This window comes from Cynocephalus volans, chromosome 1 (assembly GCF_027409185.1).
Source record: "Cynocephalus volans isolate mCynVol1 chromosome 1, mCynVol1.pri, whole genome shotgun sequence".
Classification (NCBI taxonomy): Eukaryota; Metazoa; Chordata; class Mammalia; order Dermoptera; family Cynocephalidae; genus Cynocephalus; species Cynocephalus volans.
In genome coordinates this window covers 109,242,162-109,268,243 of record NC_084460.1, presented here as the reverse complement: position 1 = coordinate 109,268,243, position 26,082 = coordinate 109,242,162, and the positions used below count along the sequence as shown (strand labels likewise).

Below are 26,082 nucleotides of genomic sequence, written 5' to 3'. Positions count from 1 at the left end.
TTTGGGAGGTTATTGAATCTCTCGGGGACTGTTTTCTCTAGGTGAAATGGGTATAATAGTACCTTCCTAACTAAATGAGTTAATCTACTCAGCAGTTAACCCATAAATAGTTAACAGTGTAAGACTCAGTATCTAGTTTATTGATGTTGTGATTGGTTGGTTGATTGGCTGGGGAAATGCTCAAAGGCTTGCTTTTTCTGAAGCTGTCTCCTCTGTCAGTTTTCCAGGATGACTAAGACATCCCCATTATAATTACTCTTTTGTACCCTTGTGGTAAAGTACATGTTAATTGAGTTAAAATCCATATCCTAGAAGGGATAATGTACTAGCTAACAACTTAGCAGGGATTGATGTACCTGATTTTTTTTTTTGGTGGTCGGCTGGTATGAGGATCTGCTCTCTTGACCTTGGTGTTACAAGGCTGTGCTCTAACCAACTGAGATAACTGGCCAGCAGTGTGACTGATTAACCTAATAATTCTTGCCACCTAAGTCAAGGCTCTGATTGAATGGAGGAGAGTGCTTGATGAAGGGACAAGGGGGGAAAGACTCAAGAGCAGTGAGGAGTCCATTGGACTAGGATATGGCCTTAGAGTGCTGAGCAATGGCTCTCTGGGGAGGGGGCAACAGTAATTTTGCTTCTCATACCCTGGGATTGGCCATAGTCACTTCTTTAACTTGGGTGAATTACAAACATAGTGTAGGCATACATAATGGCCGTGCCCCACCCTACACATTCTCCAGTTCTAGGGTGCAGTCATCTCTGGGGTGTTAACAATAAGTCTTATTAGTTCAGACCTGACTAATGTTGAACTTGTGACTGTTGAGAGGTAGGCAGTGCAGTGTACAGAAAAGAACAGAAGCTCTGGAATCAGACATGTCAGGGCTCAAATCCTGGCTCCGTTGTAGACTAGCTGTATGGCCTTGGGCAAAGCATTTATCCTAAGTCTCTGTTTAGTCTCTGTAAAATGGGGCTGCCAGTATCTCATGAGGTACATGAGGGGATTGTAAATATTAAGTGAGATAGCATTTGGTAGTCACTCAGTGCCTATTACCTTCCCTATGCCAGCTTCATTTATCTTAAACTCCATCTCTTAATTTATAGTGAGGCCCTAACTACTATTCAAATAGTGTCACTGTTTTTTCACTTTTACTAAGAAGTTGAGTTTTTAGAAAAAAGTAAATATAGTACTAGAAGGATTGTGATGCTACTGCCTCTCCAGGGATTTAGTAAAATCTTTCACAAAACTGTGATCCCCCCTCTTCACTGTCTCTGGGGACCCCTGAGATCTTCGGATCCACGGTGCTACCTTTTTGTTCACCATCTCACCTGTGAGTAATCCAATTACTGCTCTGTCTTGGAGGCCAAGCATTCCAGTCCAGCCCAGCCTTTTTCATGCTGTCTGTCCAAAGTGAAGAAGCAGAAGGAAGATGTGTGGAGCGGCCACCCACAGCCACCTCTCCAGGCCTCCCCCCCCCCACCCCGGTCTGGTTACTGCCCAGACGGATTCTTCCAAAGTGCCCTGGATCTCCCTTGCTGTTCTTAGAATTGTTGCTGTTCCTAGAATTTCTTTCATTGTTTCTAGAATCTGGGTGTCTGCACCTTTTTTCCATATCCTCCTCAGTTAGTTTCAGAGAGCCTTGTGGTCATTAATGAATCTATTTCACAACCTCCCCAGAAACAAGCCTCTTCCGTGTTACAGATCAAAGAAGCTATTACTGACAGAAAAGGAATCCAGCCAACCGGACTTCCCCACATGGAAGGCAGGCACTGCTCTAATCTTGCCTTGACTTTTGACTTGTTGTGTGGCCTTTGTTTCCTCATCCAATGAAAATATCTACCTCCTAGGAATGTTGTGGTGTTCAACAAATGCTAATAACTGTTCCTCTTAAAGGCTGAAAGATAGGTATCAGTTCTACTATAATGCCAGAGAACTTAAAGCACTTTATAGGAATCTACTCTGTACTTTATCTTTGTGAGATAGGTAAGAGGCAGGTGTTCCTATGCCCACTTTATATCCTTAGAAATGTGCATTTCACCCTCTCATTTTTACAATTCCGACCAGCTTCCCCATTCCAGACTGACAGGCAGCTGTCCATCTGAACAGAGACTAAAGACACTGAGGTACTAAGCAGGCTTTGCATCCATTTATTTATTCTTCACTCTGTGTGTCTGATTCCATTTTTTGGTCAGGGTGGAGAGACCCTCCTCTGATCCTGGGTCCCTTTCTTGATCTTTTGTCTCTTTGACCTCTCTGTGGCATTTGTCACTAGTCATGATCATACCTTTCCTATACTTGCTTGTTACACTATTCTCCCAGAATTCTGCCTCTGAGACTGACCAGTGCTGGTCCCTCTCACCTGTTGTTCCCTTAAATACAGTAGTCCCCCCTTATCTGCAGGGATATATTCCAGGACCCACAGTGGATGCCTGAAACTGGATAGTACTGAACCCTAAATATACTATGTTTTTTCCCCATACATGCATACTTATGATAAAGTTTAATTTATAAATTGGGCACAGTAAAATATTAACAACAATAAATAATAATAAAATAGAAAAATTACAACAATATACTGTAATAAAAGTTATGTGAACATGGTCTCTCTCTCAAAATATATGCCGAACAAAGGGATGATTCACGTCTGAGGCAGGACAGAGCTGGACATGGCATGAGATTCCATCGCACTTCTCAGAATAGCAAACAAATTAAAACTTATGAATTGTTTATTTCTGGAATTTTACATTTAAATATTTTTGGACCACAGTTGACCATGGATAACTGAAACCATGGGTAAGGGGGGGAACTACTATATAGACACTCACTGAAGTTAAGACCTTTTTCAGCATAATCTCAGAGGTAATCTCATCCATTTTCAAGGTTTTAGACAACACCAGTGTTTAACTTTTAGTCCTGAATTTCTGACTTCTTACTTGACCCTCATTAGATTAGGTGACATCATGCAGATTCAACATATTTAGAATGGAATTTACTTTCTCTCCTCTACCCCTGCTACCCATGAGAAAAAAAAAATTAGTCCGCTTCTGGATGAACCTAATTCTGTCAAGGGCTTCACTATCAGTTCAGTTCTTGGAGTCATTTGAACTTCTCTCTTTTTCTCAACCTCCACTTCTAATCCGTGCCCTCCAACACCCCCACCCCAGTATTCAGGTATGTTTCATGTAATATAGTGGTCTCCTACTGGGTTCCCCTCCCACCAGCCTCAGCCCACTGCAGTCAGGTTAGCCTTCTGGAGATCTTCGTCTTGCCTTTTCACCACTCTCAAACCTTTCATGGCCCTCTATACCCTAAAACAATTGTATTGATTATCTGTTGCTGTGTAACAAACCCAAACTAAGTGGCATAACACAACCACTGGTTTATCAGAATCACAGATTCTGTGGGTCAGGAATTTGGAAAGGGCACAACAGGATGGTTTGTCTCTGCTCTATGATGTCTGGGGCCCCCACTGGGAAGATTCAAAGGCTGGGGTGACTTGACACCTGAAGGTTCCCTTGCTTACATCTTTGGCAGTTTGATGCTGGTTGTCAGCTGGGACATCAGCTGGGGCTGTTGGGTGGAACAGTGGCCTCTCCCTGTGGTTGCTTGTGCTTCCTTACAGCATGGTGGCTGGATTCCAAGAGAAGCATTTCTAAGAGAGGCAGGCTATGCTCTAGCTTCAGAAGTCACAAACTATCACTTGCGCTGTACTCATAAGCCTGACAAGATTCAAGGAAAGGGAACATAGAACCCCATCTCTCAATGGGAGGAGTGTCAAAGTCACATCATAAGAGCGTGTAGGTGAGCGATTTTGATGCAGTCATCTTTGGGAAAAACAACCCACCACAAAGTCCAGACTGATATGGGAGGTCCTGTAGCATCTGACCCAGCTTGCCTTTTAAACAGAACATTCGAACACTGCCGTTCACAGAATACTTCCTGTGTGGCTGGCACTATGTTGAAAGCACTTTCTATGCATTCTGATCTAACCATTTCAGTAGTTTAGATGAGGGAGCTGAGTCAGGGAGATTAAAGCAGCTTTACCATGGGGTACCCAGTTAGTAAATAGGTGGGTGGGCTTTGAACTCAGATCAGACTCCAGTCTCAATCCCCAGGCTCTACTATCTACATCTCTATCAGGGCCAAGTGCAGGGAGAAAAGGGAAAAACATGATAGCAGTTATAAAAACTTATCAGGAATTAGTTTTATTTTAGACTCTGACCTTCCCACTTGTCCAGTTGCAATCCTGGAGGGCTCACAACTCAAGGGAAACAAGATTTGTCAGCTTATGAGTCAAGCCAGGTGGTCTTTGGATCACATGTGACCCCAGTGGACACGAAGAGCCCAGGAAACTATCTCAGGGACTGTCTGATGTCTGCCTCTTGAGACCTCAGCTGGGCTGTTTTGCTCATGTGTTCTCTGGGTGGCTCTTTTCCTCTTCCAGTTCTCTCCTGATCTGTTCATTCCTGCCTAGGTCCCTGTGCCCACTTGGGACTCCTTGACCCTAGTCTGTGTTTGTGTTGACCTCATGCTCGTTGCAGCCCCACTTAGTGTTGCAATGATTTGTTTCAGTCTAGTCTGGCTTCTCACTGGATTTGGTTCATCTGGATTCCCTGGACTGCCCAGACTGAACCTGCTTACCCTCCCGGGGTTGCTTCCCAACCTTGCTCATCCTGTTTTCTCTGCAGGATCAATGTCTTTGCCTCATTCTTTACCTGGATAACACCTGATTTTTTTTCAGGTTCCTACTTCCTTCCCTCAAGGCTGGGCATGGCCCCTCCTCTGAGCTTTCATAGTATCCTATACATTCTTCTAGATGTGGATTTTCATCCCATTCTGGACTCATCTGTTGTTTACTTCCATGGAACCCTCACTAGCCTGGGAACTCCAATAGAGGAGAAACTGTATGTCATTATCTTTGAGCTCTCAGTGCCTTTCAGAGCTGGGCGTCAGACACACAAATCCTCCTGAGGCGGTTGGCACAATGCCTAGAACACCAGCACTAGTTTACGTCTATTAATGTGGTGGATGCTGTCAACAGCGGCATTGGGGTAGGAAGAAAGGTCAGGGACCTTTAGACTAGGAAGATGTGGCTCCTCATCCTAAAGACTATTGTTTGCCTTTGGATAAGTCACTTCTCTGGGATGCTTTGTCCTTATTTATGAAATGAAGGACCTTCCCAGCCCTAATACTCAGTAGAGATGACTTTTATCTGGTAAGTTTTTGACTGTAGGCTGCCATGGAATCAAGTAGTGAGTTCTTAGTGATGAAGATATGACTGTCAATATTGTCTCTCATAAAGATGGATTTCACAGTTGGCTGGTGGAGGGAGCAGAGGCAATGCTGTATTACAGTGTGTTTTAGTTCTTGTTACAATCTCTTCCTTAGTTTTTGAAAATAACCCATGATGCTGAATTACTCTCATCTTGTATCTAACTCCTGTGGAATGTCTTGACTTCCTCTTCATGTGTCTCAGTTTCACCCCCTACAACATGTGGATGAACAAACACTTGCCACCTGGAAGTTTCTAAGGACTGCCAAGGAGGCTGGTTAGTGGTGAGTGAATGGTAGGTAAATAGAAGGCACATCTGCTACCCAGAAGAAAAGCACCTCACAGACTGAAAAAGCTGCCCTGACTTGCTAAAGGAGCATTCTTTGCAAGTAAGAAGAGCCAGGAAGAAAGTTAATGCAGCTGAATTTCCCCCAGGGTTTGTTGGCCCTGATGACAGAGGGAAATCACTAGGTGGGTGTTCATGACTTTTCAGATGAGGACAGGGGTGGGGGGTGGGGTGGGGGGGGTCGGCAGTGGACAGAAAGGGAGGAGGAAGACAGGGGCATGAGAGACCTTCTTGAGGTTTAGATTGATAAATGGTATTCTATTAGTCTGGAGGAAACCAGCATGAAAATACAGTTTTTGGACAATGAATTGATTACCTATAAAATTTGTAATTCACTTGCTGAGGTGAGCAGGTAGCAAAATTAAAAGTTTTAACCATAAAAATAAAATTAAGGGAGAGAAAAACCCCCATTTGGAAAAAGAGTCTATGAGCTTCTCCTTTCACATATGGCATTAATTTGGTTAAAAATTACATGCTAGTTTTTTGTCATTTAAATAAGATGCCTGGAGCTTCTTACTGTATTGACAGTACACAGGCAGTGGCAATTGTGAGTGCTTTGTGACGTCTACCCACTCATGTGCTTGGCATAGAGCTTTGGTTGCAGCAGATTCCCACGCTAATAGTGACAGCCATCTTGTAAACACCTTTATTCTAGCAAACCCAATCCATTTTGTCTTTTATAGTATTGTAAATCAAACTGTGGTGTCTTATGGTTTTGTAGAGCTTTGTCAGGCCTTGCTATCTTTGTCTCACAAATAACTGGAGTCACAAATGGCTGCCCTGCTCACATCTCTGCAATGATCTCCCATAGCCTACTATATTAGTATAAACTCCTTACCCTATTAAATAAGGCCTCTGTAATTGTCCCCACTTAGTATTCATCTGTCTCCCCTTTAGATGTGCCCTATTTGCTTTTGCCCAAAGATAATCTGCTATTTTCTCTTTCTGCTTCCTCTCCCACCCAAGATCATCTCTGATCATCACAATCTTACCACAGTCCATACTGAATACCATCTGGCAAGGCATGATTAGGGCTCTGGCTTCTCAAGGGCATGGCTCCTTAAAGCTGCAAGAGGCAGCTCCTTGCAAAGGTCTGGGAAACCTAGAGTAGTAGTAGGGTAGGGTATCAGAAGGGTAGTTCTTGACTCCAAAAGATGTGAGATCATTATCTCTGCTGTCACATCTACCCCTTATTTATCTTCTCAGTTTCTCAAGTTTTGACCATGGCTTTGCTCCTTCTCCCTTCCTGCTTCGGTTTTCTACTCAGATTCAATCCTACCCACCTGCCAGGAGGGAGCTTCTGACTTACTTTCTGGTAGAGTTACTTCTCTTGCCCTTGAACTATACTACCTGCACTTCCTTGGCCCTAATCTTTTCAATATCTGGCCTTCCTAGTCCAAGGATCAGCAAATTTTTTCCATAAAGGGCCAGATAAGGGCTCTCCGGTTAGCTCAGTTGGTTAGAGTGCACTGTTATAAAACCAAGGTCAAGAGTTCAGATCCCCATACTGGCCAAATGCCAAAGGGGGGGGGCAGATAGTAAATATATTAGGGTTTGTGGCTCATGTGGTGTCTGTCACAACTACTTAACTGCCCTGGCAGCAGAAAAGCACCTGTAGACATATGTAAACAAATAGGTGTTTCAATAAAACTTTATTTACAAAAACAGGCTTTCAGCTGGATGTAGCATAGGGGCCATAGTTTGCCAATGCCTGCCATACTCAGACACCTGTTAATGTCCACTCCTGACACCTGTTCACGTCCACTCCTGACACCTGTTCACGTCCACTCCTGACACCTGTTCATGTTAACTGTCTGCTGGCCTGAACACATGAAGCTCATTAGTGTAGCCCAAGCAAGAGATCCAGTCTGGGACATGTCCAGCTGGGAACCCTGCAGACAGAGTTGAGTGTCCTGGAGAACATTACTTGTCCCATTTGCCCTACCCACAAAGGAGCACTGATTCAAAACTGGGCAGAAGCACTTAGTTCTGAGGGCCAGTATGACCTAGAGCAACATTTCCCACATTCCAGCCATCCATGTAATACTTTCATGTTTTCTGCCACTTCTCTACCACTTGTACTGCTGACTGCTTAATATTGTCTTCTAAAGTGACCCCGCTTTTAAAAACTTCAGAAACCTAAGTTTACTTAGAAAGGAATGTTACATCATTCATATAAATGGAAAACCAGTACTGTTTGCCATAAATAGGAAGTAATCATGAAAGTAAAATATACTGAAAACAAAGGGTTGTTATTAAATTCTAACTAGTGTTGTTTGTTGGAAGGTTCTGAGTCTAACACCTTTTTTAAAGAAGGAGGATGATTAATATTAGAGAGGTGTTAAAGACTGACTTACCCCAAACTGATACTTTTTCCTTGATATAAAAAAAAAATTAGAAAGTAAATGAAATATGATCCATTGTTTTTTATTGCTGTGTTTGCACACCTCCTGCAGTCATTGTATGGAATCCTGTGTCTCATGTACCACCAAAAAGACTACCAAAATGAAAAGACTAGCGACTTTCGTGTCAGACCTATATTCAGATTCTTGACTTGACTTCTGATTCTCCAGCTGCACAGTGGAAATAGTTAATACCCTACCTTCATTCATGCAGCAAATAGGAGTCAGGTATTGACTCTGCCTGGGTCAGGCCCAGTGCCAGCGTGGGGCTCTTCTAGGTGCTGGAGCTGTGTCCATAAAGCACACAATACCATGCCTTTCCTAAGCATGGGCACTCATTCACATATGCTATTGTCCTTGGAACCCCTGTGAATTCAAAATGCATTTTATGGTTCTTTGAGTATTATATATGAAATTTCTATAATTAGCCTACTACACCAAAGCTGAGAGACCTTGGGCAAGTTACATAAATTCTCTCCTGGCCTTCTGATCATTGTGAGAGTTAAATGAGATGACATGTGTAAAAACGCTTTGTAATGATAATGGCTGTACAGGTTTTATCATTGGCAATACCTTGGGTGGTGGGTTTTGGTGTCCCATCTTCCTCGAAGGCAGAGACTGTGGTGGTGGACTTCTGTCTGCAGCACCCCTTTCTTTTGACTTAGCATGGTACAAAGCTGTTAGTGAAATTAATGGCCAATGTCATTCCTGCTCATTCTCACTCTCTTTCCTCCTCTACGTCCCAAGACCAGAGTGTTTTAAACTCTAATGAAACTTGGTGGTCTCTCTTTCCCATTTGAAAAATACTGGTATGGTAAGCTTTCCCCATTGGAGCTGGCTTGGGACAAAGATGTGTCTGCTTGTCATCTGTTGCTTCCGGGTGCATGTGTTTCACCTCCTGCATTAGCATTCTGCAGCATTTGCCCTTTAGCCAGTTAATTCTGTGTCATTTCAAAGCTCACTCTCCACCTCCTGTGATCCTGCTGATTCACCGTCTTTCCCTTAGAACTTTTGTTTATTATAGATGTTTTTACAAGTTCTTAACCATGGGGTTCTTTTCTTCTAGCCTTTACAGACCATTTTTCTTGGCTCATAGATTACAGTCTGTCTATCCTTGACATTGAATGGCTATTTCTAAAACTTCTCTGAGTCCTATTCTCAGAATAAACCACTCACAGCACAGAAATTCTTCCTTCAAAGGTTTTTTTGCCTGGACAACTCAGTTCTTGCACCATTTCTAAGGAAAGGAGAGGCATCTGTTCTGTCCTGGAGAGAAGACAGCAGGCAAGACTGAGAACTTTCGACACTGAGGAGGATCTTAGGAAGAGGCCATCTGGCCCCAGAGAAGTGAAATCATGTGCCAGAATCACTTATCTGGGTGGTAGCCATGTGCCCAACAGTCCTGATGCCTACTCTAACTCTGCCCACAGTCTCAACAGACTGGGGTGTCCAGACCTAAGCTCTGTTCTTCTCAGAGCTACTTGGCCATCAAAGGAGCCTGGTCAGAGACAGGGTGGACCCTTCACATTCACATGACCTGGACTGACCAAAGTGGGCTGAATAGAGCCTGACTGCACGGGCTTAAAGGGCAGGCCACTCCTGCTATCTCTTTACTTGTTTACAATCATCCCTGGAGCATGTAAAGTACTGGATGGTAGGATGAACAAATCCCAGAGGGCAGAGTCTGGCAGGTAGCAGAGATGTAAACAGAGGGTCACAGTGGGATGTGATAAATGCCACAAACAAGGCAGCAGCTAAGGGCTGTGGGAGCAGTGATCCTGCCAGGCTGTGCAGTCTCCCCACAGCCCCTCAGTTAAAGTGAAATTTTGATCCTGGCACCTGATGTTAACCAGACACAACCTGGAAATGAAGAATGTCCCCCCGCTTCCATTCTGGTCATCAGCCAACACTGATGGGGTTGGCTTCCCCTACACACCAGCATGGCCCCAAGTAAATGCAGTAGTCGTCCCTTATCCACAGTCTCGCTTCCTATGGTTTCAGTTACCCATAGTTTGTGGTCCAAAAATATTAAATGGAAATTTTCAGAAACAAACAGTTCACAAGTCTTAAATTGTGCGCTGTTCTGAGTAGCATGGTGAAATCTGTGCCATCCCACTCCGTTTCACTCAGGATGTGAGTCATCCCTTTGTCCAGCATATCAACGCTATCCACCCACCATTAGTCACTTAGTAGCCATCTCAGTTATCAGATTGACTGTCCTGGTATTGCAGTGCTTATGTTCAAGTAACCTTCATTTTATGTAATCATGGTCCCAAAGTGCAAGAGTAGTGATGCTAACATATTGTTATAATTGTTCTATTTTATTATTGCTGCTATTAATCTCTTACTGTGTTTAATTTATAGATTCAACTTTATTGTAGGTATGTATGTATAGGAAAAAATGTGGTATATATAGGGTTCAGTACTAATCCACAGTTTCAGGCATCCACTGGGGGTCTTGGAACGTATCCCCACAGATAAGGGGGGATTACTATACCCTCTCTTTAATCAGACAGGGAGCTCAAGACAGCCGAGGGCAGTAGTATTCTACTTGGTGCTGCTCTTCCCCACCTGCTGCTGAAGGAAAGTTGGAGGTGAATTCCTTAACGAGGGCAGGTTGTTGATGTGGGTATGGTGACCAGCCCAGCAGTCCTGGCATCTTAGGAGGGCTACAGAATGAGGTGGCCTACTCCCCAGAGAGCTTTTCTCTTTGCTATTAGCAGAGGCATAAGAAGAGGCCTCTGAGTTTTGCTTTGTTTCTGTTGAATATAGAAAGAGAGAAGGGAAGGAAAAAAGGAATACTCTGTTTCAACACAGAGCATGTTTGTAAGATTGCACTACAGGCCAAAGGCAAATCTGTTAAATCAATGTTTATTGGATAGAGACAGCAAAAAATATCATTAAAAGAATTCTAAAAATATGTTGGGCAGAGGAATCATTATTAGAGTAAGTAAATAGTCTTCTAAGGGCATTACTTTGATGGAGGCATTATTCATGTGTGTTTCAAAAAGGTAAAAGTTGTGTTCATTTAAAAATAATCAATCATACCTTCTACTAACCTACAACACTCTTAATATGTTTAATGGATCTATCTGTTGCAGTCTCAAGAGGCATGGTAAATACCTGTTGGGAACAGAAGAGTATTACAGTCATAGTTGGCAAGATGCTTTTATTTTAAGATGAACAGGCATTTAATGTGTTGGTTAAGTGTGCCTGGCAGCCACATGTCAAAGAGGAGAGAGGAGTCATCAGTGGACTTCTCCAACAGTGGGATGCACACAGCCACAGAAGAGGGTAGAATGACACCTGCACCCAGAATTTTAGAGCTGCAAGGCTCTCTTCTCTGAGGAGTGAAGACAGCAAGAAGAAAAAGCTACTGAAAACACAGTTAATGCTGGCGGTCATGTTTACGTGTCTCCCAGCATTTCACCTGGTGTCAGCTGACTGTGTGGGGTGTGATGATTCATTTCTGGGTCTTGGTGAAGGCTTTATCACCTTCATCGTTCAATTTGAAATATAGGAGGCCTTTGTTGATCTGGTTCCTGCTGACCTGTCCAGCCTGCTTTCTTGCTCTTCCCTAGAAGCATTCTCTGCTCATCTCAAACCAGAGGACTTTTCCTGAGTCAAGGAAATTCCTCAAACTTGTGTCCCTTGCTGCCATGCCTTTGTGTACCTCATTCCCTTGACTTGGAAGGCCTTTCCTGGCCCCTCCACGCTCTCACCCTTCCCTTTGGCCCACTCTGCCTCATACTCTTTAGGGTTCTCATGAGGCATCGCCTCCCTGATGAAAGATCCCTATCCTCCTGGCCGTCTGGCCACTTAGGACCCCTCCTCCGCGACTCAGGCCAGTCTCGTAGCAGTGTGGCGTGTCCATCTGTCTGTTCAATCGATGCTTTTGCCACCAGACTGCAAGTGCCTCGTGGCTGGAATAGGTGTTCACCGTGGTCACTCTGGTATCTAACATAGTAAATGCTTGGTAAAGGTCTGTGGAATAAACGAAACGAATGAAGTCAATAAAGCCAGTAGTCACCTGCTTAAATACTGAAAAAAAAAAGCAGGGAAGAATTCTGTGAAGTTTCCCAGAGTGGGTGAGGTGGGGGTAGGTTCTTTAACATATGAAAAATGATCTACCTCATTCATAAGTAAACTACAAATAAGATAGTATTTTTCACCTATGGATGGGCAGAAATAAAAAAATTTCATAACTCTGTTTTCACATGGGTGGGGAAACAACGTTGCACTTATGTGTTGACATTACAAATGCACAACATTATGACTGTTCCTCTTCTAGGATTCCACTTCTAGGAGCTTATCTTCCAAGATAAGCTTATACTCACACATGTTCAAAATGAGAGAGAGAGAGATATTCATTACAGCATTTATTTTCTTGAAATAGTGAAAGATAAGAAACATATGTCCATCAGTAGAAGACCAGTTAAATTAATTATGGTACATTCATAAAATTGAATATCATACAGCTGTCAAAAAGAATAATACAGCTCTTTGTGTATAGATATAAAAAAAAATCTCTGAGATAGACTAAGTGGAGAAAGCACAGATCCAGCAATCCCTCTGCTGGGTATATATCGAAAGGAAATGAAATCAGTATGTTGAAGGGATACCTGCAATCCCATGTTCATTGCAGTATTATTCATAATAGCCAAGATATGGAATCAACCTATGTGTCCATCAGTAGATGAATGGATAAAGAAAATGTGGTATATATACGCAGTAGAATACTATTCAGCCATAAAAAAGAAGGAACTCCTACTGTCTGTGAACCCAGGGGACATCACGTTAAATGAAATAAGTCAGGCACAGAAAGACAAATACTGTATAATCTCACTCATATGTGGAATCTAAAAAGTTGAGCTCTTAGAAGTAGAGGGTAGAACAGTGGTTACCAGGGGCTCAGGTGGTTGAGTGGAGGAGGTTGGAAGAAAAAAAAGGGGAAAAAAAGCATATACAGAGCACTAATATTTGTGTTCGGGAGAAAATAACAATATATACAAATATGCTTATGTATGGAATCCTCTGGAATGATTGTTTTAGAAAGTGAAAATGGGAACTGGAGGACTGAAGGACAAGTGTAGATGGGAGAATTTTTCTACTCTGTTCTTTGGTAGCTTTTGGATTTTGTGAAAGGAATGTGTAGTCCTTATTTCAAAAAAATAAATTTGTTTTAAAGATACCAGTTGAGTGGTAGATTTAAGTGTTCAGATGTGCTGAGATCTGCAGAATCACTGTATAAAAATAATGAGAAAGAGCTCCATGTAATATAAACACTCTTCATCCTGATGTCTCACCATCACCTCCTACTCCCCACCCCGCTTTGAAGTATCTCTTAGTCACCTGTTACCTAGACTGCTGAAGCTGGAAAGGGCCTTGGACAATTATCTTGTGGTGTTTCCATTAAATCAAGCTGTCCACTGCTGCTTTTCCAATAAATGTGCCAGGCCTTAAATTTCTCTCACTTGCTGCTAAAGCATATTACTTTAAAACTGTGACTGTGGGCTTTAAAGAGCTGTGTAGATAAAAGTTGCAATAACAAGTAGAGTATCACTATAAAACTAATTAACTAACATTGAATTATGGGCCAAAGTTCTGTTTCTATGCAATGGAAAAGTAAGCTTTGATCCAGTGGTTTATGACATCAGTGAAATTCCTTGGAGGCAAGAGGCAATTTCCAGTCTTCTCATTCACAGTTGCACACCAACACCTATATGAGTATGTATCTGTAGGAAATGGACATACACTCCCTTAACTGCAACACCCTGTGTTCATAGTAAATTTCATGAAATAACACTACACCTTCAATTCCGGACACCAGAGATTGTACAAGAGTAATCCTGGCAGTAGTGAAAGTGTAAACTTAAAGCTTTCTGCAGAGAGGTAGAAGAGGGAAGAAATAAGATAAATTGAGGCTGTTGGGGTAGGTAGTGACACAACAGGGTCACAATCCCACAGTTTTGGGTTTGTAAGCCATCCGATTCTAAAATACTGTTGACTTTGTCATCTCACGTATTTATTGGGTTGTTAAAAATTGTGACCCAAACAAAATGCAAGATTTGTTGAGATTATTATTTTTTTCAAAATTAGGTATCTATTTGTAGCCTAAGGTCCATGTGGGATACCTCTTCTTTCTGTTCCTTACCTTCTCTTTGCAGCAGTTTTGTTTTGCTGCCAAAATGAGGTAAGTCTTAGATTTGGAAAGAATCTTGTCTAACTGCCGCATGCCTGAGGCATTAATTAGAGAGATTAAATGACTGACCCAACATCTGTCTGACAACTTGTCGTTATGGAGCTGGGATTTGAACCCTGGGCTCCAGTTCCTAACTCAGCATGGCTCCCACTCTGTTTCTCTGTTGTGTTGAAAAAATGTTAGCCTTTGGTAACAATAAAATGTTTTATTAGGGGTGAGGGGAGTTACTGAGTTAAAAAATGCAGGGAATGTATTTAAATTTGTATTTTTTTCTTAAATTACTCTTTAAGAACTCAAAGCCTTTTGCTTTGCTTATAGACGTTAGTAAATAAAAATGTTTGCATTTCCACAAGTTATCTATAATTGAATATTACAAATTTTGCATTTCACACCCAGAGACAAAAGTACTCTCATTTGATAAGCACAGTAATCTAAGTGCTCTTAAATGAAAAAGAAGCATAATCCATAGGTTTGACAATTGCCCTTCCCCGCTTCCGAAACTGCCCTGAACTGAGCCTTTAGCCTGAATCCACAGGTGACACTGTACAACTTTAGTAGTTTCTCTCCTGGTTCAATGCTGGCTCTAGGTAATGCTTTCTGATTAATTACCTGATTGTGACTCATCAGGTGAAGTCTGATTCATTCTCATTTGTTAGGAAAACTAAGCACCAGCTTTCCTGGACACATCAGGACCAAAGCTGAGAATGAGCAGTGCAAGGGGAGTTTGGAGGTATTATGCCTCTATCAAAATAACCTTAATACCCACATTTGTAGGGTGCGCTCCACTTTGTGGATTACTTTCACATGATTCCCTGGCATTTGATGAAAGGTAAATGAGAGGGGAAGGCAGGAGCTCATCACAATACCAAGGAAACGGGGCCCTGAGAAGGGAGGGCCAGCTGACTGCCTCCTTCAGTCATATTGCTGAGGACCCGGCTCCAGGCAAGGAAAGGAGCAGGGTCCTGAAAGTAGGAGGCAATCTTGGGCTGCATGCAGGGAAGGAAAAAGAGGTTGGAAAAGGAAATGGAAGCTGTGGTAGCAGGAACTTCCTGTGGACACCTGCTGAGCCAGGTAGGTTGTTCATTATTCAAGTCAGGTGTTGACTCCTATATTCAACTTACTGTTTATGGGTCCTGCTTGAGCCCCAGCTAATAGTGCTGGCTTGAGAGGAAGCGATGAAAACTCAGGAACCAGCTGAGACAGATGCTCTGTTTACTGTCTTTGTAAGACAGGGAACCCAGAAAATAGTGTGAATCAGCAGCTGGAAGGAATTCTGTTTAAGCACCAGAGATGTTAACCCTGTCATGTACATTCATTCACTCATCAAATTTACTGAATAACTGCTGTATACACATTACCAGCCTAGAAGCTGTGGATGTGCAGGGATGAGAATAGGATGTGCATAGTTCAGGAAGGATGCAGTTCAGAAATCTTGCGTTTCTATCAGCACCACTAGAAAAATTTCTTTGTTCAAAAGTCTAGTCTCCCAAAATTGGTTATAAATGAAATTTGTGTATTCAAAGTTATCTCCCTTCTAATTTGCCTCATTTCAGAGTTGATTTAGAGGGATCTTAAGATGAATCCTCAATAAAATGATAAATCCTTTTAAAAATAAGAATAATTTAGATGCTGTCTTTCCCTAGTTTGATCATCTGTTTTTAAAGTTGTCTGTTCAAGGTTTCAAAAAATGGATTTCATTGTACTAAAATCATGTAATATTAGCTCCAAGAGCTAATGATTTTCCTTTTTTTTTCCGTCAACACCTGTGAGATACTAAAGATGTTCACTGATTTGTTTTTCTTTGTATCCTGTGAAGTGCTTTTTTAAAAAATTGGTATTGTGTGAGAAGTTGTTTTTCTGGCGCCCCTCACAATTTTGATAACTTTTTCCTATGGCATTAAAAAACATTTCTTCCCCTCCTTTCCTCTGGAGCAAGTAAACAGAACCACCATAGGTCTTTTTAATTAACTCCAGAGCATCCCTTCATGTAGTAGAGGAAACCATAGGGGGTTAAGTGCCCAGGAGCAGACTCTGAATTTTTAGAAAATCTTTCCCAACACCCCTCAGGAGCAATGAACGTGTCCCACTGCTGTTATGTACACAGTACTTACCCCAGCTTTAACTTTCCCATGGTGCTTGGGAACAGTGACTCTATGATACTATTTACTAGCTCCTATAACATTACAAGGATACTGTGTAGAAATAGGTGTTTAAAGATATTTGGTTTGTTTTTAGCAAAAAAAAAAAAAAAATCTAAAAATATGTGCTAGGAAAAGATAGGGAATTGGATTGAGCAATCAATTGTAAACTACATTCTGTTAACTGAAATCAGTTGGAGAGTTTTAAGGATTGCTAAGATCAATATTGTACTTTTTTTAATGTTTATTTTATTTATTTATTTTATTTTTATTTTTTAAAAAATTTTATTTTGTCGACATACAATGTGGTTGATTATTGTGGCCCATTACCGAAACCTCCCTCCCTCCTCCCTCTCCCCTCTCCCACCCAACAATGTCCTTTCTATTTGTTTGTCGTATCAACTTCAAGGAACTGTAGTTGTTATGTCTTCTTCCCCCTCCCCCCTGTTTTTTTCTTGTGTGCGTGTGTGTGAATTTATTTATTTATTTTTACCTCCCACCAATAAGTGAGAACATGTGGTATTTCTCTTTCTGTGCCTGACTTGTTTCACTTAATATAATTCTCTCAAGGTCCATCCATGTTGTTGCAAATGGCAGTATTTCATTCGTTTTTATAGCTGAGTAGTATTCCATTGTGTAGATATACCACATTTTCCGTATCCACTCATCCGATGATGGACATTTGGGCCGGTTCCAACTCTTGGCTATTGTAAAGAGTGCTGTGATGAACATTGGGGAATAGGTATACCTTCGACTTGATGATTTCCATTCCTCTGGGTATATTCCCAGCAGTGGGATACCTGGGTCATATGGTAGATATATCTGCAATTATTTGAGGAACCTCCATACCATTTTCCATAGAGGCTGCACCATTTTGTAGTCCCACCAACAATGTATGAGAGTTCCTTTTTCTCCGCAACCTCGCCAGCATTTATCATTCAGAGTCTTTTGGATTTTAGCCATCCTAACTGGGGTGAGATGGTATCTCAGTGTAGTTTTGATTTGCATTTCCCGGATGCTGAGTGATGTTGAGCATTTTTTCATATGTCTGTTGGCCATTTGTATATCTTCCTTAGAGAAATGCCTCTTTTGCCCATTTTTTAATTGGGTTGCTTGTTTTTTTCTTGTAAAGTTGTTTGAGTTCCTTGTATATTCTGGATATTAATCCTTTGTAAACTACAGTCTGTTAACTGAAATCAGTTGGAGAGTTCTAAGGATTGCTAAGATCAATGTTGTACTTTTTTTTTTTTTTTTTTTTTTTACTTCCTATAATATAAGTTACATGAGGGCATTTTTGTTTTATTCACTACTATACCCCAACACCTAAAACAACTGCTTGACCTGTGATAGGTGCTTAGTGAACATTTGTTGAATTAATTTGGAAATGCTTTTAGTTTAATCTGAGAGATCATCCCATTCTCCAAAATCAGATAAAATGTCTGTTAACATCCAGTCAAAACATTTGGGTACAGGTAATTTGGATTGTTTGTACCGCCTGACCATGGGTGAGATGGAGCTCTCTTTTGTGAGATGGGGAATACTGTTTGATTTACATGGCAAGAGGAAGGGATTCCTTTATGAGGGAGGAGTATATGATTTAGCCAAACTTCTCCTGCTTTTTCCTGCTTTCTTGGGATTCAGGGCTATTTTAAAGATGAATTTAATTTTCCTTCGTCATAATCATGACTGTAATGAATAAGATCAAAGTCTTTTATAAGTAGTGGCAATAGATTTTCTTTTCGGAAGTAAAATGCTGTTGTTTTATCACTCGTAAGCTGGAATGAAAGAAAATGGCTTGTTTGAAGGCCAGTCACTGCCTTCAGAAAGCACATATTTTTCTTACAGTTAGAAGACAGAATGCAGGATGGAGTGGGCCAGGAAAAAGAAGCCAGCTGTCAACAGCAAATGCTCCTGGTGAATTTGCTGATGTCTGAGAACACCCTGTGTTCCAGACGATGCTTGGCCTAAAGAGGAAGAAAAATGAAAAAGACACAGGTAGTAAGGGAGGAAGGAAAAGGACAGATTTGAGTTTGGAGAACTAAACTAATTGACGAGATGCTGAGGGATGACACAGTTGTTGGTGATTGGGCATGTGACTCTTTGCCTTTACAAAGATGATTTTGTATTTACCATGAGCAACGCAAGGCAAACATTTATATACTTAGATTATAATTTGTGTTACATCGTGTTTGTATATGTTATTTATCTGGGCTGAAATGATTATGTGTAAATATTTGTTTTTACCGTGGTTAGTCTTAATTACAGATAATGAGTTGAGGGCCATATAAGAGTAACTAATCACTTCTCTAGAAACAGTTTGTTTTTGTTAACTGGAATCTTCATAGCACTGTAAAAACATTAAAGAAAATGCTTTCAGTCTTGAATTGTTTAGGCCTTGAAAAGATGGAAGCAGACATACAGATTTTTGGCTCACAAAAACTCAGCCTTACGTTTCAAAATCTCACCTTCCTGAATCAAAATGCATGTTTGTTCTCAGGCACACATGGATGCCCTAGCCCTTCTGAGGACTATGTCTAGCTGTCTGGAATTCTCACCACCCTTCCCCACACAGCAATCCATTCTCTGGGGAGGATTCTCAGACTTGATCTTGCCCCATGACGCTCAGCATAGCCCTGGTGGGGCTGGTGATAGCAGAACTAGGAAGCACGTGATTCACACACCCAGTCCACCCTTGGGCCCTTGCAAGTGTGCGCAGCTCCCAACCATGTGCCAGGAGAGCCTGACTGTCAGCCAGGAGTCAGCTAATTCCCTGAAGGAGTTTACTAGTTAATACCTTTATGATCCTGTCTAAAGGGTGTTTACATATAAGTAAATCCTTTTGAGAAGCAAAATGTGAAATTTCCAAAATAACCCTTTCCTGAAGGAGGTGTTTTTGGTCAGAGAGTGTACAGTGAAGTTGATGCTGTGAGGGAAAAGTGGGACTTCCATTACTAAGACCCATTTTTCTAGGATTTGTCTGGGGAGGGGGGAGGAAGGGAATGCACATCTTGTCCAAAATTCATTGAACTGAAATACATAACCTGAAATATAAATTTTGTTATTGGGGAATTGACAATTCTAGAGTGACATTCTAAGAGCAAAGATTTAAACATATAGAGCACAAGTCAAAAATATCACTCCCTAGTTGTGACACTCAGACAAGAAACTCATCAATTTCCTCAGTTTAAATATCTACTTCATAGGAGAGTGATAAGGCTTAAATGAGATGGTTAACATCCATTAATGTAAGTAGTAGTGGTGGTTTTGGGAAACCTTCCTGCTGAAAACACTGAAGAATGTTTTGGGTATATCCCTGAAACTATTTTATTAAATTTCATCAAGTAAAATAACTTTGGGAGAGAGGAAAGATAATGTTTAATGAAGCTCATGGAACAGTTCTGGCAAAACTCAAGCTAAAACTATATTTCTTTCTGTATATTGTCACAAAATGAGTTTAGGAGGAAGGGGATGGTGGAAGGGAGATGGTATTGTATGCAAACTTTGATAAGAATGGTCACAGTTTTCTTGTGTCAGGGTTTTTTGTTTTTTAAAAAATTTTCCTTCAACTCAAATAATTGTGCTGTTTACAACTATTCCACTAAAAGGAGCCCCTTTGCTAAAAACTGAATATGAATTTTGAAAAATGAAAATTTTAAATATTGACTTCCTTTTTAATGAGCTAAAATATTGAATCTCAGAAATCTGGTGATCTGTTTCACTAGAACAAGTGTATGATGATGGTTTCAGTCTATAAACAAACATGCTGATTCCTTTTAATGGGAAATGGTCTTAATCTTTCTTTTACACCCCTTCCCAAGAGATTTGTAGAATCCTGGAGTTGAAATGAAATTTAAAGGCAATGTAATGCAAATTCTACTAACCGATTACCCCAGCCCAGGAGGGGAATTTTTTCACCATCTTGTCCAGGAGTAAGCACCCAACCTGTCTTCTAACAGACATCTGATCATCATCTAATCATCCCACTAACTTTCCTCCTTTCCCTTTTCCCCTTTTGCTTCTTTCAACAGCAATTAAGAATTCTGATGAGAATTGTGTTACCTCTTAAAAATTCAAGGTCTTTTTAAAGCTCGCAGACTCTTTGAGAGAGGGTGTGGAGATAAATGGATTACAAGGTCTCAGACTATTGCTTACCACGTGGTCTGAAAGTTTGTGTTCCCCCCAAATTCATATGTTGAAATCCTAACCCCCAAGGTGTTGGTATTAAGAGATGGGGCCATAGGGAGGTGATTAGATCACGAGGGCACAACTCTCTTGAATGGGATCGGTTCTCCCGTAAAAGAGAACCCAGAGAGACAGCTAGCCCTTTCTGTTACCGACAGGCATGGCTCGGCTTGCCCTCTCGCATTAAACAAATGACCTGAAAGTCCAAAAGTGATGCAAAGATTGTAAGGTTTATATTCAGATTACCGGTACTCACCTAAACGTCTAACCAAGCAAACAAAGAGAAAAGAGGAACAGTGGGGTCCAGTTTAGCCTAGTCCCAATTGGCGGGGCCAACCTATTCCATTAACAGTAATTGATAAAAGCAGTTCTCCTCCCTGTTTTCAGCATAAAGAAGATAAGTGTCAACTAGATTTAAGTCAGAAAAACAAAGCATATCCAGGAGCCCTCCAGAGTGCACCTATACAGAACAGAAGAGGGCTCAGAAAATCAGAAACAAAGCATATCCAGGAGCCCTCCAGAGTGCACCTATACAGAACAGAAGAGGGCTCAGAAAATCAGAAACAAAGCATAGCCAGGAGCCCTCCAGGATGCACCTACATAGTAGTGGATACAATCAAACCAAACAGCAGAAGAGGGCTCAGAAAATCAGAGAAAGGTAAGGAGAATAAAGCATTGCCTTGTCAGAATTTAGGCCAGGGACTCCAGGAGATCTACAGCAGCAGAGACATGGAAACAAAATAGTCCCAGTGGCCACTTGCCTCTTGCAGCTAGAGTTTTCTCTGGTGCCAAAGCTTTCCAGTTTTTGCCAGTGATTAAATTAGGCTCTCAGATTCCAAAGTCACAGAAATGAACAATGTATCCAACAGTAAAGCAAGCAACACTTTATTAAAAGAGGAGATAGACTTATGCGTAAAGGGGGTAGCAACAGTAAAGCTAGACCCCGGAGGGGAGCTGTTCAGGCAGGGTCTTTTATAGGGAAAGGAGTTAAGGGGTGGCAGGCCAGCGTCACTGGAGGTGATCCGTTTTGTTCTTCCTGGTTGCATCATGGCTGCATGCTCACTAGGTCCAAAATGGCAGTGCTGTTCATCATTGTTACCCCAGGAGGGTCATTGTAGCAGTCGCCTTGATGCTTTGTGTGCAAGTGGGAATTCCTAAAGAGGTTTTAAGGTTAATCTGTAACTTTTATTATTATGGTAAAACAAGCCTTGGGGAGGGGTTTTGCAACTCATTAAATATCAGTTTCCTCTCTTATCTCAGTCTGTTTTGTCAGGGCAGCCCATGGGGTAATCATTTGCCCTGGGGGTCGCATGACTGAGGAGTGGAGAAGTAACAAAGTGTCCTCTGCAGGGAAAATGGAGTCAGTTTGGTTCACAGGCCTAGCCTTACTCTGTTTCATTTCCACCATGTGAGGACACAGCTAGCAGCACCTTCTGTGAGGAACAGGACCTCACCAGACACCAAATCTGCTAATGCCATGATCTTGGACTTTCTAGCCTCCAGAACTGTGAGAAATAAATTTCTGTTGTTGATAAGCCATGGTATTTTGTTATAGCAGCACAAATGGACTAAGATACTTTTTATATTCTCTTATTTCTTTTCCATGATGTTCGAGCAGTGATTTTCCGGAGTTCCTGTCCCTGAATGCTCAAGAAGCATGAGTTGGTAGGGCTGCTCAGGGATCTGTGGTTTTGTGGACGTGAGTTTTTAGAGCAAGGGAAGTTACTGGGCTCATAGCTCTAATTCTCCTGGCTCAAAAACCCTTTGTAATAGATCCCCACAGTATCTGATTTAATCCTTTCATGATTTGGTCCTTAACAGTACTAATATTCACAAGGACTTTACTCTGATTATGTTTTTTCTCCCTTAAAAAAAAAAAAAAAGAAACCTTTTTGTTAATTTTTCAACAATTTATTATACTGAAAACATTTAGTTTCATGACAACTATTATAATACATTCCTTTTGGATTCCATAAAGGCAGAGGACATTGTTCTTAGTTATTTTGCAACAAAGAAAGTGACTAAACAATTTGTTTCATTGACTCTTAATCAGTCCCTGTGCTCCGCCCTCTTTCTCTCTCTGTGTGTGTATGTGTGTGTGTGAGAGAGACAGAAGCAAAGAGAGAGAGACAGAGAGACACAGAAAGAGAGACAGAGACAGAGACAAAGACCAGAGAGACAGAGAACTATAAGAGAGTTGGGTAAAGGATTGGACTTAGCTATCACTGGTGATTTATTTGCTGCCCTGAGCAGCCCTAGGTCTGAGTTCAATTTAGCACAGGATGTCCCTTGTAGTATGTCAGAAGTTTTAAGTGGAACTTTTAAAATTAATGAGGGGCTGGCCAGTTAGCTCAGTTGGTTAGAGCGTGGTCCAGGGCTCAATCTCTATCCTGGCCAGCTGCTAAAAAACAAACAAACAAACAAACAAAACACAAAAAAACTAATGAGGAATGGGAAACATATCAAGTGCCTCAGACACATACTCGTGAGTGCAGGAGATGCATGGAGTCTCACTACAGCACTAAAGGAGGGCAGGGCTAAGAGATCTGGTAGTTTCAGTCCCAGCTCTGCCATAGTCCTTGGAGTTTGTGAGCAAACCTCCCTCTTTACAGATAATGCATACTCCATGGTGTAGTGGATTGAATTATGTCCCCCCGAAACTCCCTGAAGCTTGAATTGTGTCCCCTAAGTTTTATATATTAGAAACTTAGCCACCACTGTGACTGTTAAGAGGGTGGGAAATCCTATTATGGTAATTGAAAGATGGAGCCTTAAAGAGGTGATTGGATTGTAGGACTGTTCAGTAGTGAATGGATTAAAAATGGTGGTCAGGGGTGTGGTTCTGAGGGCTTTAAAAAAAGAGGAGAGTCTCTTTTGCTCTCTCTGCTCTCTCTGCTTCTACCATCTTGCAATGTGAGACCCCTGGGTCACTGTCGCCACTGCCAGATGGACTTTGGACTTCCCAGCCTCAGAACCTGTAAGCAATAAATTTCATTTCTTTATAAATTACCCAGTTCCAAGTATTTTGTTATAAGCAACAAAAACAGACTAATATACATGGTTCTCTTAATTTCCCTCCAAGGTGAGGACCTAGTGTCATCTGGTGGAGCTGAGAGTTGGTTGGAAACAGATGGGACCTATTTGGGTAGAATCCCTCAGTGAAGCCCAGAGGACTCTCTCACAGGGCCCTCTTTCCTTCCTGTTACCTCTCTTGCCCACAGTTTACCTGGGGATCCTCCAATCCTTAGCTGGCCTAATTTTCAAATGAAACCTGGAATCCTACAAGCTGGGTTCCCACAATTCGTGTTACCTTGTTTGCAAGCTCCCAGCATGGTCAAGGCTTGGGATAGAATTCCCAAGGTGGCTGATCAGATTTGTGACTAATTGTCCATATGCCTGAAAACTATGGCATTATTCTCACACATAAACAGGTGTTTTACTCTTTCCTCCTTAATTGTATAGATGAAATGGTTTTTCAGTTTCACAGAGATTCCTTAGTAATGAAATATGATTTTATTTCCCTCGCTAATTACCCATTTATTGTAAACAAAAAATTCTACCATAATAAAATAATTTCTGCCAGGCCCTTGAAATTCATAAAAGTGGACAACTAGTTTACCTGAAATTCAGGTGGAACCTTCTGTTGTTACCTCTGGGCATCTACAGTACAAGGATAATAATATATTTATAAAAAGTACCCTGAGGCATTTATATATTAAAAGGCTTTGGAAACCATCAGCTAAGTTAGTTAAATGCGCTGGGGTTAAGTATATTTTGCTTTGTAGTTCTTTACAATTCGATACTCCTCACATGTATGCAATAATCACAATCATCCCAAATATAGAATCAGGCAAAGTAGCCAGTTCCCAAGCCAGGCAAGATGGCCACAGGCCTACATTACCCTTTTCCTGGAAGTGTAGAGCCTGGGCTTCTTGCCCTTTCCCATCCAAAACAGTTTACTTAAATATGAGACTGGGAAATTCTGAGTTCCTAAATCCCAAAGCCACAGGGAAAGAGCTTGTGTACAAGAGCATCTTATTCTGCTTTCAGTTAAAAAAAAAAAAAAAAAAAAAAAGTCAAAGCCATGCTCCTACTGCCCTCTTTACTCTTGTTTTAGGGTGGACTGAGGATGTTGAAGGCTCAGCCCTGGCACTTGTAAACTACACATGTAACAGTTTGGTATGGCAGGAGTGTTTAAAGATAGAAAGATAGGGAAGGGGGCAGCAACAGAGTCGGGAAAGGGAATTTGGATGTGGTGAAGGAGTCGTTCAAGGAAGGCAGGAGTAACCAATCTTATTTATGTTTCAGAAAGTCACTGGAGGCATCCAAGTGAAGGAGGGATGGGAGCGGAGGGATCAAGAGAGAAGACAGGGAGACCAACTAGGAGACTGCTGTGATAGCTCTGTGGCAGTGCAGATGAGAAATGCCAGTTATGTGTACAAGGGTGTTGCAAAAAGTTTGTGGAAAAATAAATTTAAAACATAATACAGGGCCGAGCCCGTGGCGCACTCGGGAGAGTGCGACGCTGGGAGCGCGGCAACGATCCCGCCACGGGTTGGGATCCTATATAGGAATGGCCGGTGCACTCGCTGGCTGAGTGCCGGTCACGAAAAAGACAAAAAAAAAAAAAAAAAAAAACCAAAAAAAAAAAAATACAAATCTTTCCATGAACTTTTTGAATTACCCTCATATTTAGAAAAGCTTGGTTTCTTTTAAGTAAAGGAACTGTGAAATTCCTTTTTTTAAGGGATAAAGAATTATTTTCTTATAAACAATCACTTTCCTAAGTTATGTGTTTGGCTTTTTTTTTTTTTTTCCCCCACACTTTCATGAGTGTGAAAAGAGAAAGATCCATATTTCTCATTTGAGACTGAGCCAGACACTGGGTTTCTTGCCTAAAGGAAAGAGGGAACAGAACTCCCCCTGCCTGCTCTTTTTGACCTAGCAAAGGAGAAACAGACAATTCGCCTTTCTGGGTGGGGTTAGGAGGGTCTCATTCTGAGCAGACTGTAGCCAACAATAGGAGTATTTCCTAAACCCCTGGAGTTTCATTTTCTACTTTTCTACTGTGTATTTGACCCCATGCTAGTTAGTAGAATAGTAAACAAGGAACCTGTCCTTGAGGAAATCACTGTGGGGCGGAGGGAGCAGCACCAGCAGATTAATAATTATAGTGAAGAGAGCTGTTAGACAAGCTGAAGGATACAGAAGAAACCATTCTGTCTGGAGACATCCAGGAAAGCTCTGTGGGGATCATGTGTAAGCTGGGTTTTGAAGGACATGCAGAAGTCCTTCCCCAGGGAGAAGGGGACCAGCATCCTTGTACCTTGATGAGAAGGCATTGGCGTCCGGATGATGCCATGGGAGCCAGCAGACCTCAGAGGTCCTGATTGCTCCTGGTCCTGAAAGATACTCTATCTGGATAGTCTCCCAAATGACCAGACTGACCTCCAGTTTAATTGGTTCTACTGTAGTGATCTCAATTTCTCTTTTTTATTTTACTTACTTTTTTAAGAAAAACAAAAAAACAATCATTTAT

The 26,082-nt window shown here is 41.5% G+C and overlaps 1 protein-coding gene across 1 annotated transcript in view; it reads left to right on the top strand.

Moving 5' to 3' along the window:
* The window catches only part of IGF2BP2 (insulin like growth factor 2 mRNA binding protein 2), a 163,477-nt gene that overhangs the window by 84,619 nt on the left and 52,776 nt on the right, over positions 1 to 26,082 (top strand). The gene's annotated exons all lie outside the window — the stretch shown is intronic.